General features: G+C 36.1%; 1 protein-coding gene across 2 annotated transcripts in view; it reads left to right on the forward strand.

Moving 5' to 3' along the window:
- Positions 1-11,497, forward strand: part of Plppr5 (phospholipid phosphatase related 5) — a 302,829-nt gene that overhangs the window by 37,557 nt on the left and 253,775 nt on the right. The window lies entirely within an intron of this gene.

The following is an 11,497-nucleotide window of genomic DNA, read 5'->3' on the forward strand; positions in this document are numbered from 1 at the left end:
TTATAACTGCATTAATTAATAGCAAATACTAAGTGTTTCCCCTGTTTTTTTGTTACTAGATTTCTATTTTAATTCTTTCTGCAGAAAAGATAATTTCCTTTGAAATTTAAAATAGTTTCTTCAGGGGTTATTATTATTATTATTATTATCATCATCATCATTATCATTTAGAGTGCTGAGGATTGAACTTGGGTCCCCATGCATATTCGGCAAGTGCTTTACAACTGAGCTGCGCCCTCAGTCCCAAGGGAATCATTATTAACATACTTATGGCATCTATTTACACTGTGCTTCTCTTCACACTGTGACCTAAAATGCCTTTAAGACTCAGCTCAAATGTCCATTACTCAATAAAATCTTTTTTCAATTTCTTCCTTCCTGAGCCTCCTTAATCAGAAACAATTACTCCTATTGTGCTCCCCTAGCATGTTGTTCTTAGTACTACTCAATACTGATGTGTGCACCTGTGTGCCCATCTATTACCAGGCTAAGTAGTTCTTTGAGATGTGAGTGTTTTATTACTTTGTTCTTCCTCTGTACTTTGGTACTAGTGGGGGTGTAGTAAGCTTCCAGTAAATGTTCCCTAAGATAATGATTCCTCTGTTTTGCACCTTCTAGCCTTCTCTAGAACCATTCTGCCCCTTATCTAGCCTTCTCCAGAACCATCCTGATCTTTATCCTTATTGTTGTTTACCACTGATCTTCTTTTAGTCCCTTCTCAGCAGGATGGCATCTTCTGCTTCAGGACCTGTACACATGTAGTTCCTCTGCTTGGGATAACGCTCTTCTCTCCCCTTTCACCTGGTTAGCGCCTGTTCAACATTTGGCTCTCAGTTCAGGTATCTCCTCTTGAAGGAGGATTTCCTCTCAAGTTCTCAACCTGTAGATACACTCTCTTTGCACAATATTCTTATTATTTGTGTGTTTCACACATTGGTTTTGTAAGAAAACCCACGAAAACCACGCTGGACATGGGAAATCACATAATAAGGTTTATTAAGCAAACAGAGTGTCTCCCTGCAGGGTAAGAGAGAAAATGAGAGGAAAAGAGAAAGGGCGTGGGCTAGAGAGGGTGGAAAAGCGAGGAGGAGAGAGAAAGCAAGTGAGTAGGAGAGAGAAAGCATGAGAGAAAAGATGGTGGGGTAGCTACACTTAAGCAGTTGATTTTTGCAGGGCTAACAGGGGACCAATAACAGAGAAGGATACTTGCAAGCTGACTGATGAACCAATAGCTAGCTAGGATGTTCACAGACTGACAAGTAGTGGAAGGCGGGGAAAATGGCTGCAGCGGAAAGGGCAGGGAGAGCAGCTTTCAGACTGACAAGCTAGTTTGTGATGCAACGGAAAGGATGGGGGAGCAGCTTTGTACTACAGGTTTTGTGTTACCAGGCAGTTATTTGATTCATGTCTACCTCATTCCATAGTATGGAAGGCCTCTGGTGACTGGAACCACACCAGATTTTGTTCATGGTGGTATCTCCAGTCCCAAAAAACAGTATCTGCCTTATTTATTATAGCTGAATTAAATATTAGTTCTGATTGCATGTTTGAAGTTTTCACCAAAATAATTCTAATTCTTATAAAATCAATTGGAGAACTTCTAATCATATTGAAAATAAATACACCATTTGACCAATCTATTGAAGGGAAATATACTCATGTAAATTCTTAAATTATCAAAACAATAGCAACAAAAAAGATTGCAAAACAAAACAAAAAACCCTCTGATATCTATCTGTATATCTATCTCTGTATATCTACCTACCTACCTATTTATCTTTATATCTTTCTAATCTTTCTTCAATTGACTCAGGTACATTTTCCGGTGGGATTTTCAGTCTCCTTTTAGATAGAAAATGCTCAAACAACCATGAACATGAGTATGGGATGTTAGGCTGAAAAATCACAGACTTTAGAGTCAGGTCTGTTTTCAAATACCTTGGCTAAGCTCTAGATGGAATAGCCTTTTAGAATTTCAATGTCTACATTTGTAAAATAAGGTTAATAAAAACTGTTTTATAGGACATTTTCAGAGATTAACATACTCTTAGTTTTAGTCATCCTCGTTAATCTTCATTAGCCAAGGTAAATATCAATTATGTGCTGAAAATGTAAACATAAATAAGATATGTCCTGGAACTCAAGTAGACTTGTGATAGAGATCAACACACAATTCAGTGATTATTATAGCAAGAGGAAACAGTGCCGTAAATCAGTAATTGTAGTGACAGTGATATGTCTGACAGGGTAGGCCTCATGGATGGCCTCATGGGGTGGGTCCATGGTGCTAGCAGTGGAAGCTTAATGAGGAGATGTTCTTGCCAAACTTCTCTTAGAGGCATTTTGTTATTGCATGCTTAAGGCACTGTTCGGACCAAATTCTGTCCCTTCTTGGATAGTGGGTATGTGTAATTTTTAAAATTTAATACTTCCAATTTAACTTAAAATGTGAGTCATTCTTAATTTTCCATATTACTACAAGAGTAATGAAGCCTCAAAACTTTGTTACATTTAAAGCACACATCTATATATACAATACATAAATAGATATACAATGTATCTCCCATAGTAAAATTTCATGGGGATAATTGTTAATTTCCTTAATCTTAGCAACAATCTTATTTACAGAAGAGGAACTGAGGACTGATAAAGTTAAGTAATAAATATCTTAACCAAAGTCACAGAAATAATAAGCATGACAGATATGGAAGTCAAACCCAGATAACCTAGTCCCAGAGTTCCAGGCATAACTACAATTAACTCTGTAAAGTGCAATTAATAATAGCAATAGTTACATGTCCATCACCTAACACCTCACCTCATACAAGGGAAGTATTCAATACATTTTATCTTTTATTAGTTAAGTCTACTTAGTGGAGATATTTATTTAAAATATTTTTTCTAATTGAGTTAATTCTCAGGAAAATATTTCAATGTCTTATTCCTCTAGTTTTGCCAATAGATGTAGGCAAATCACTAATCATGGCCAGTATTTTTGCCTTTCAAGAGCCCTCTTGTGGAAAATTATAATAATCCAGTACAACATTTTGTTAATTTAAGATTTTTTTATCATATACATGGGAAGAAAAACTCAATGTAAAGAAAATTCACTAATATTTCTTTTTTTTTTTTAAATTGGTAAGTCAATTTATTTTTTTTTCTTTTTTTATTTTTTTTTTACGTTTACATAGGGTAATGATGTTTATTTTATTTTTCCCCTCCCCCCACCCTCCCACCCCTCTTTTCCCTCTACACAGTCCTTCTTTCCTTCATTCTTACCGCTCTCCTTAGCCTAACTCTAAACCTAACCCTAAACCTAATGCTAGCCCCTCCCACCCCCCATTATATGTCCTCATCCGCTTATCAGCGAGATCATTCGTCCTTTAGTTTTTTGAGATTGGCTTATCTCACTTAGCATGATATTCTCCAATTTCGACCATTTGCCTACAAATGCCATAATTTTATCATTCTTCATTGCAGAGTAATATTCCATTGTATAAATACGCCACAGTTTCTTTATCCATTCATCAACTGAAGGGCATCTAGGTTGGTTCCACAATCTGGCTATGGTGAATTGAGCAGCAATGAACATTGATGTGGCTGTATCTCTGTAGTATGCTGATTTTAAGTCCTTTGGGTATAGGCCAAGGAGTGGGATAGTTGGGTCAAATGGTGTTTCCATTCCAAGCTTTCTGAGGAATCTCCACACTGCTTTCCAGAGTGGCTGCACTAATTTGCAACCCCACCAGCAATGTATGAGTGTTCCTTTTTCACCACATCCTCGCCAACACCTATTGTTGCTTGTATTCTTGATAATCGCCATTCTAATTGGGGTGAGATGAAATCTTAGGGTAGTTTTGATTTGCATTTCCCTTATTACTAGGGATGTTGAACATTTTTTCATATATCTGGTGATTACTTGTACATCTTCTTCTGTGAAGTGTCTGTTCATTTCCTTAGCCCATTTGTTGATTGGATTATTTGTATTCTTCGTGTAGAGTTTTTTGAGTTCTTTATAGATTCTGGAAATTAGCGCTCTATCTGAGGTATGGTTGGCAAAGATATTCTCCCACTCTGTAGGCTCTCTCTTCACATTACTGAGAGTTTTCTTTGCTGCGAGAAAGCTTTTTTGTTTGAGTCTATCCCAGTTATTGATTCTTGCTTTTATTTCTTGTGCTATGGGAGTCCTGTTAAGGAAGTCTGATCCTAGGCCAACATGTTGAAGATTTGGACCTACTTTTTCTTCTATAAGATGCAGGGTCTCTGGTCTGATTCCTAGGTCCTTGATCCATTTTGAGTTGAGTTTTGTGCAGGGTGAGAGATAGGGGTTTAATTTCATTCTGTTGCATATGGTTTTCCAGTTTTCCCAGCACCATTTGTTGAAGAGGCTAGCTTTTCTCCATTGCATATTGTTGGAACCTTTGTCTAGTATGAGAAAATTGTATTTATTTGGGTTTGTGTCCATGTCCTCTATTCTGTACCATTGATCTACCTGTCTATTTTGGTACCAATACCATGCCGTTTTTGTTACTATTGCTTTGTAGTAGAGTTGAAGATCTGGTATTGCAATACCCCCTGCTTCACTCTTGCTACTGAGGATTGCTTTAGCTATTCTAGGTTTTTTATTCTTCCAGATGAATTTCATAATTGCTTGCTCTATTTCTGCAAGGTACATCATTGGGATTTTAATTGGAATTGCATTGAATCTGTATAGCACCTTAGGTAGTATAGCCATTTTGACAATATTAATTCTGCCTATCCAGGAACATGGGAGATCTTTCCATCTTCTAAGGTTTTCTTGAATTTCTTTCTTTAGTGTTCTGTAGTTCTCATTGTAGAGGTCTTTCACCTCTTTTGTGAGATTGATTCCCAAGTATTTTATTTTTTTCGATGCTATTGTGAATGGGGTAGTTTTCCTAATTTCTCTTTCTGAAGATTCATCACTTATGTATAAAAATGCATTGGATTTATGAGCATTGATCTTGTACCTGCTACTTTACTGAATTCACTTATGAGTTCTAAAAGTTTTCTGGTGGAATTTCCAGGTTCCTCTAAATATATAATCATGTCATCAGCGAACAGGGATAGTTTGAGTTCTTCTTTCCTATTCGTATCCTTTTAATTTCTTTGCTTTGTCTGATTGCTCTGGCTAGAGTCTCAAGGACGATGTTGAATAGAAGTGGTGAAAGAGGGCATCCCTGCCTTGTACCAGTTTTTAGGGGGAACGCTTTCAGTTTTTCACCATTTAGAATGATATTAGCCATGGGCTTAGCGTAGATTGCCTTTATAATGTTAGGAATGTTCCCACTACCCCAATTTTTTCTAGTGTTTTGAGCATGAAGGGATGCTGTATTTTATCAAATGCTTTTTCTGCATCTAGTGAAATAATCATGTGATTCTTAACTTTAAGTCTGTTGATATGGTGAATGACATTTATTGATTTCTGAATGTTGAACCAACCTTGCATCCCTGGGATAAACCCACTTGATCATGGTGCACTATCTTTTTAATATATATTTGTATGCGATTTGCTAAAATTTTGTTCAGAATTTTTGCATCGATGTTCATTAAGGATATTGGTCTGAAATTTTCTTTCCTCGATGTGTCTCTGTCTGGTTTAGGTATCAGGGTGATATTGGCTTCATAGAACGAGTTTGGTAAGGTTCCCTCCTCTTCTATTTCATGGAATAGTTTGAGAAGTATTGGAATGAGCTCTTCTTTAAAGGTTTTGTAGAACTCGGCTGAGAACCCATCTGGTCCTGGACTTTTCTTTGTTGGTAGGCTTTTGATGACCTCTTCTATTTCATTGCTTGAAATTGGTTTATTTAAATTGTGTATGTCCTCCTCGTTCAGTTTAGGTAGTTCATATGTCTCTAGAAATTTGTTGATGTCTTCGAGGTTTTCTGTTTTGTTGGAGTATAGATTTTCAAAATAGCTTCTAATTATGTTTTGTATTTCACTCGTGTCTGTTGTGATGTTTCCCTGTTCGTTCCGAATTTTAGTAATTTGAGTTTTCTCCCTCTTTCTCTTTGTTAGTGTGGCTAAGGGTTTATCAATTTTATTTATTTTTTCAAAGAACCAACTATTTATTTATTAATTTTTCCGATTGTTTCTTTTGTTTCGATTTCGTTGATTTCGGCTCTGATTTAACTATTTCCTGTCTTCTACTACTTTTGGTATTGGTCTGCTCTTCTTTTTCTAGCGCTTTGAGCTGTAGTGTTAAGTCATTTATTTGTTGATTTCTACTTCTTTTTTTGAATGCACCCCATGAAATAAATCTTCCTCTAAGTACTGCTTTCATAGTGTCCCAGAGATTTTGATATGATGTGTCTTTGTTCTCGTTTACTTCTAAGAATTTTTTTATTTCCCTCCTGATGTCTTCTGTTATCCATTCATCATATAATAGTGTATTATTTAGACGCCAGGTATTGGAGAAGTTTCTGTTTTTTATTCTGTCATTTATTTCTAATTTCAATCCATTATGATCTGATAGAGTACAAGGTAGTATCTCTATCTTCTTGTATTTGCTAACAGTAGCTTTGTGGCATAAAATATGGTCTATTTTAGAGAAGGATCCATGTGCTGCTGAGAAGAAAGTGTATTCGTTCTTTGTTGGATGGTATATTCTATATATGTCCGTTAAGTCTAAATTGCTGATTGTGTTGTTGAGATCTATAGTTTCTTTATTCAATTTTTGTTTGGACGATCTATCCAGTGGTGAGAGAGGTGTGTTAAAATCGCCTAGTATTATTGTGTTGTGGTCTATTTGATTTCTGTAATTGAGAAGGATTTGTTTGACGTACGTGGATGAGCCAATGTTCGGGGCATAGATATTTATGATTGTTATGTCTTGCTGATTTATGCTTCCCTTAAGCAGCAGGTAATGTCCTTCTTTATCCCTTCTGACTAGTTTTGATTTGAAGTCCACATTATCTGAGATGTGGATGGATACTCCAGCTTTTTTGCTGTGTCCGTGTGCATGGTATGTTTTTCCCCATCCTTTCACCTTTAGTCTATGGGTGTCTCTTTCTATGAGATGAGTCTCTTGCAGGCAGCATATTGTTGGATTTTTCTTTTTAATCCAATCTGCCAGTCTGTGTCTTTTGATTGATGAATTCAGGCCATTAGCATTCAGGTTATTATTGTGATATGATTTGTATTCCCAGTCAATTGACTCATATTTGTTTTGACATGATTTGGTTTCTCCTTTATTTGGCTATTCCTTTAGGCTAGCGCCTCCTGTTGCTGATTTGCATCGTTGTTTTTCATCTCTTCCTCATGGAATATTTTGCTGAGAATGTTCTGTAATGCTGGCTTTCTTTTGTAAATTCCTTTATCTTTTGTTTATCATGGAAGGATCTTATTTCATCGTCAAATTTGAAGGTAAGTTTTGCTGGGTATAAGATTCTTGGTTGGCATCCGTTTTCTTTCAGGGCTTGGTATATGTTGTTCCAGGCCCTTCTAGCTTTTAGGGTCTGGATTGAAAAATCTGCTGATATTCTTATTGGTTTCCCTCTGAATGTAATTTGATTCTTTTCTCTCGCGGCCTTTAAAATTCTGTCTTTATTTTGTATGTTAGGTATTTTCATAATAATGTGCCTTGGTGTGGGTCTGTTGTAATTTTGTATGTTTGGAGTTCTATAAGCCTCTTGTACTTGGTTTTCCATTTCATTCTTCAGATTTGGGAAATTTTCTGTTATTATTTCATTGAATAGATTGTTCATTCCTTTGGTTTGTTTCTCTAAGCCTTCCTCAATCCCAATAATTCTTAAATTTGGCCTTTTCATGATATCCCATAATTCTTGTAAATTCTGTTCATGATTTCTTACCATCTTTTCTGTTTGGCCAACTTTGCTTTCAAGATTAAATAATTTGTCTTCAATGTCTGAGGTTCTGTCTTCCAGGTGTTCTATCCTATTGGTTATGCTTCTATGGAGTTTTTAACTTGGTTTATTGTTTCCTTCATTTCAAGTATTTCAGTTTGGTTTTTTTTCAGTATCTCTAACTCTTTATTGAAATGATCTCTTGCTTCCCGTATTTGGTCTTTTAACTGTTGATTGGTGCAATCATTTAATGCCTGCATTTGCTCTTTCATCTCCTCCTTCAATGCCTGCATTTGCTCTTTCATCTCCTCATTAGCTTCCCTGATCGTTTTAATTACGTACATTCTGAACTCCCTTTCTGACATTTCTTCTGCTGTGCTGTCATTGGGTTTTATTGATGTAATATCTAGGTTTGTTTGGGACATTTTCTTCCCTTGTTTTCTCATATTGGTCAGTTGTCAGTGGGACCCTGAGATATTGCAGTTTTCTGCTATTGGCTTATAGTGTCCCAGTAGATTTCCAGTGTATCACCTCCCAGCCTTCAGTAGCCTGATGTCTTGGAGGAATCTGATAAAGCAGCTCATTAGAAGAAAACTGCCCCTAGCCCCCTACTGGTTCCACGTTTTGGAACTGGCTCTGTGCTGAAATGCTCTCACTGTGGGCCTGCACCTTGCAGCTAGCCGTGTGGGAGGAGCCCACCGCCTGAGTGTGGAAGGCTACCTTGGGAAGACTCTAGCTGCCCTGCCTGGCTCCAATAAGCCACCTCTATCTGGGCCTGCCACCCGGGCCGAGCTTTACCCAGTGGGCAGACTCACCCGTGGCTCTATTTCAGTCCAAGTCTCTCAATGCCTCCACTTCTTAACTCCTGGGTTCTGGAGCGACTGGGGGTGCAGTCTCCCTCTAGGCCACCATCTTGGATCGCCCACTAATATTTCTTGATCTAAAATTGCTTTTAATTTCATTGACTGTACCAAGTATATTATTGATGGCTCACAATATGAAATTAAGTAGGTAAAATATGACAGTGTTGTAAAAGTATTAAAAAACAATTTCACAAGAAAATGGAAATCTAGTCAGTAAGTTATAGTAAAGAAAACTTTGTATGGCACTACAAACTGTTTTTACTAAGCATTTAAATTATTAGGTAAGCTCTAAGTTAAAACATGGCAGATAAAAATCTACTTATCTAAAGAGTGATTACAACATTAGCATTTAATGTAAGTGATAATATGCTTTCCTTTTGCATCATTTATTCATTTTAAAACAAGTTTGACTAAGAAATTAACCTTGAACAAAGAATAACCCTGAATATGTTTAGATATACTATAGTATTTAAAAAGCTCTTGGAGCAATTAAAAGTAGAAACCGATTAAATATTAGCATTAAGATGAATCATTTATTAGTTTGATTCTATTGTGAGAGTTTAATGGATGCCTTTTACTGGAGAAAATATTCTCCTGGCATCAAGTATTTATTTGTCTCTAATATTCTCTGGCTTGGTGTTGTAGAAATGTGTATTACAGTGACTTTATCTCTACTTTCATTTAAAAAATGATGCTGTTATCTGCTCTTAAAGCAGGGAGACAGTTGCATGTTCTGAATCATGAGTGGTCCTTAGACGTGTGCTTTTTTCTTGTTTATTTTTTTTTCCCTCTCCACTCTGAAAATAGAGATGACGTGAAGAATTTACAATCCTTTCTAAATGAAAATGCACGTGGTCAAAATATCCTTTAATTTATGAGTGTACTATTTAAGTAATTACCAAACCTCATCAATTTAACTTCTTAGGAAGAGCTCATTGTTAACATCTAATTGAATTTACTTCCAACAAAGATGTTTATTGAGTATCCCTACCATTACTTGGGTAATTTTATGGTCATTCCTCTTATAACCTTCACAATAATGAACTGTCATAAAACAGAGTAATTAAGTGGCTTCAGGTCCTAGAGTAAGTAAATGCAGAGCAGGGACTGGATCCCGATCTTCTGACTTCATCGGTGGTTCCTCAGCTGTTTTGCACTGGAATCCTTGCTGCAAAGTTTACCTAGAAGGTAACTGTGGTGCTTCTAGGTTTGGGTTGGATTTGAGAGCAGTCATGACCTGGATTTTCAGCATGCTTCAGAGAAAATTTTTATGTTTCATATTTTGGAGTTTTCTGGAATGTCTTATTTGACAAGGGAGTTCTGCAACTAAAAAGTAGTTGAATTCTAATTTAAATACATATGCTATCTCCTAATTTCTACCTCTCTGAATAGGGAGAGATAGAAGTTACCTTTAGTGACTTTGATTACTATTACCATTACCCACCTTTTGAACCTTATCTCCCTATAGTTCATTCTGAGTGCTGATTGAGTTAGTTTAAGTAAATACAACTATTTTGCCATACCCATGTTTCTATTCCAGCTATATTTGAGATGAAAGCCAGAGAGAATGAAGAAGTAGGGCCTAATAGGAAAGGGAGCCCAAGTGAAGAGCATGAATCAAGCAAATCAGGGTTGCTGCTGCTCTTGGTAACTCTATGTCTCCATTCTCACTGAATATCTCTTTTGCTTCAGTCATGCCTTCAAGTTTCCATCTCATTCCTGTGTAAGAATTACCCAGCAAAGCTGAAAATGAATTCAGTGATGGATAAGAGCAATCCCAGAGAGAGAATGGCTATTTCCAAGACAGAGTGGTTTCCCCGAAGCATAGACCTCAGACCTTAGCTAGGGGTAGATGTACTGTACTTTGATCTGCAAAGAGACTTATCTTGTTAAACAGATTTGCTTAACTAGGATCCCTATAATAATTTGGGAACTTTCAAGAAAAATGTAAAAACCAAAATGGCTGAAAGTTTTGTGTAGTCACAATGTATGGGTTTTGTAGAACACACACACTTAGGTTTTCAGACAAGCTGGAATATCTAGCTGCTGTTGACCTGGGGTAAGTTATCCCTCAAATACCAGTTTCTTCATCTATAAAGTGGAAATAATGACACTAAGGTTATTTTGTGGAATAAATGGATTATCTTACAAAAAACATAATAAAGTATTTAAATAAGATTAAAATATTATGTTCTTCCCTAAATTTGGGGCTAATAAGAAACTTGAGTAGTTTACACAGAATTTGCATAGTTTACTTTAGAACTATACTCTTACTACCATTCCCTAGCATTTCCAGGTTAATTGTAATTGCTCAATCTGTTCTCTGCATGTGTCTGAATTTGATTTTTCCCTATCTGAATTCTCCTCTCTAATGCCCCTTATTCAGCTTTGAACTGCCCTTCATTTATCAAGACCACTTAGATGTTAATTACTTCATTGTAATAATATTAAAAGAATGAATAAATTAGATACCCACTATTAAAAACATGTTTCTAATCTTCTATAAAAATCAAACAACAACTACCTGACAATTTTGATTTGTACCAAGCTTTTCAAACCATAATTTATTAATCTAGTAAGCAAATGTATCACTGGATGTTCAGTATCTACCAAGCACTGTTGAAAAGTCAGAAAAAGAGTAGAAATAACCTCAAGAAAAAAAGGTGATCAAAGACTATAAGAGGGTTTTCCTAATCTATATCATAAAAAGGGAAGTAGTGAAGGTCTGAGGAATGTGTCAATTACTAACTTATTAACATTTGCATTTTTCCAGTTGTTGGATATATTTATTTATTTATTGTACCAGAGATT

The sequence above is a fragment of the Sciurus carolinensis genome, chromosome 1 (assembly GCF_902686445.1).
Source record: "Sciurus carolinensis chromosome 1, mSciCar1.2, whole genome shotgun sequence".
Taxonomy (NCBI): domain Eukaryota; kingdom Metazoa; phylum Chordata; class Mammalia; order Rodentia; family Sciuridae; genus Sciurus; species Sciurus carolinensis.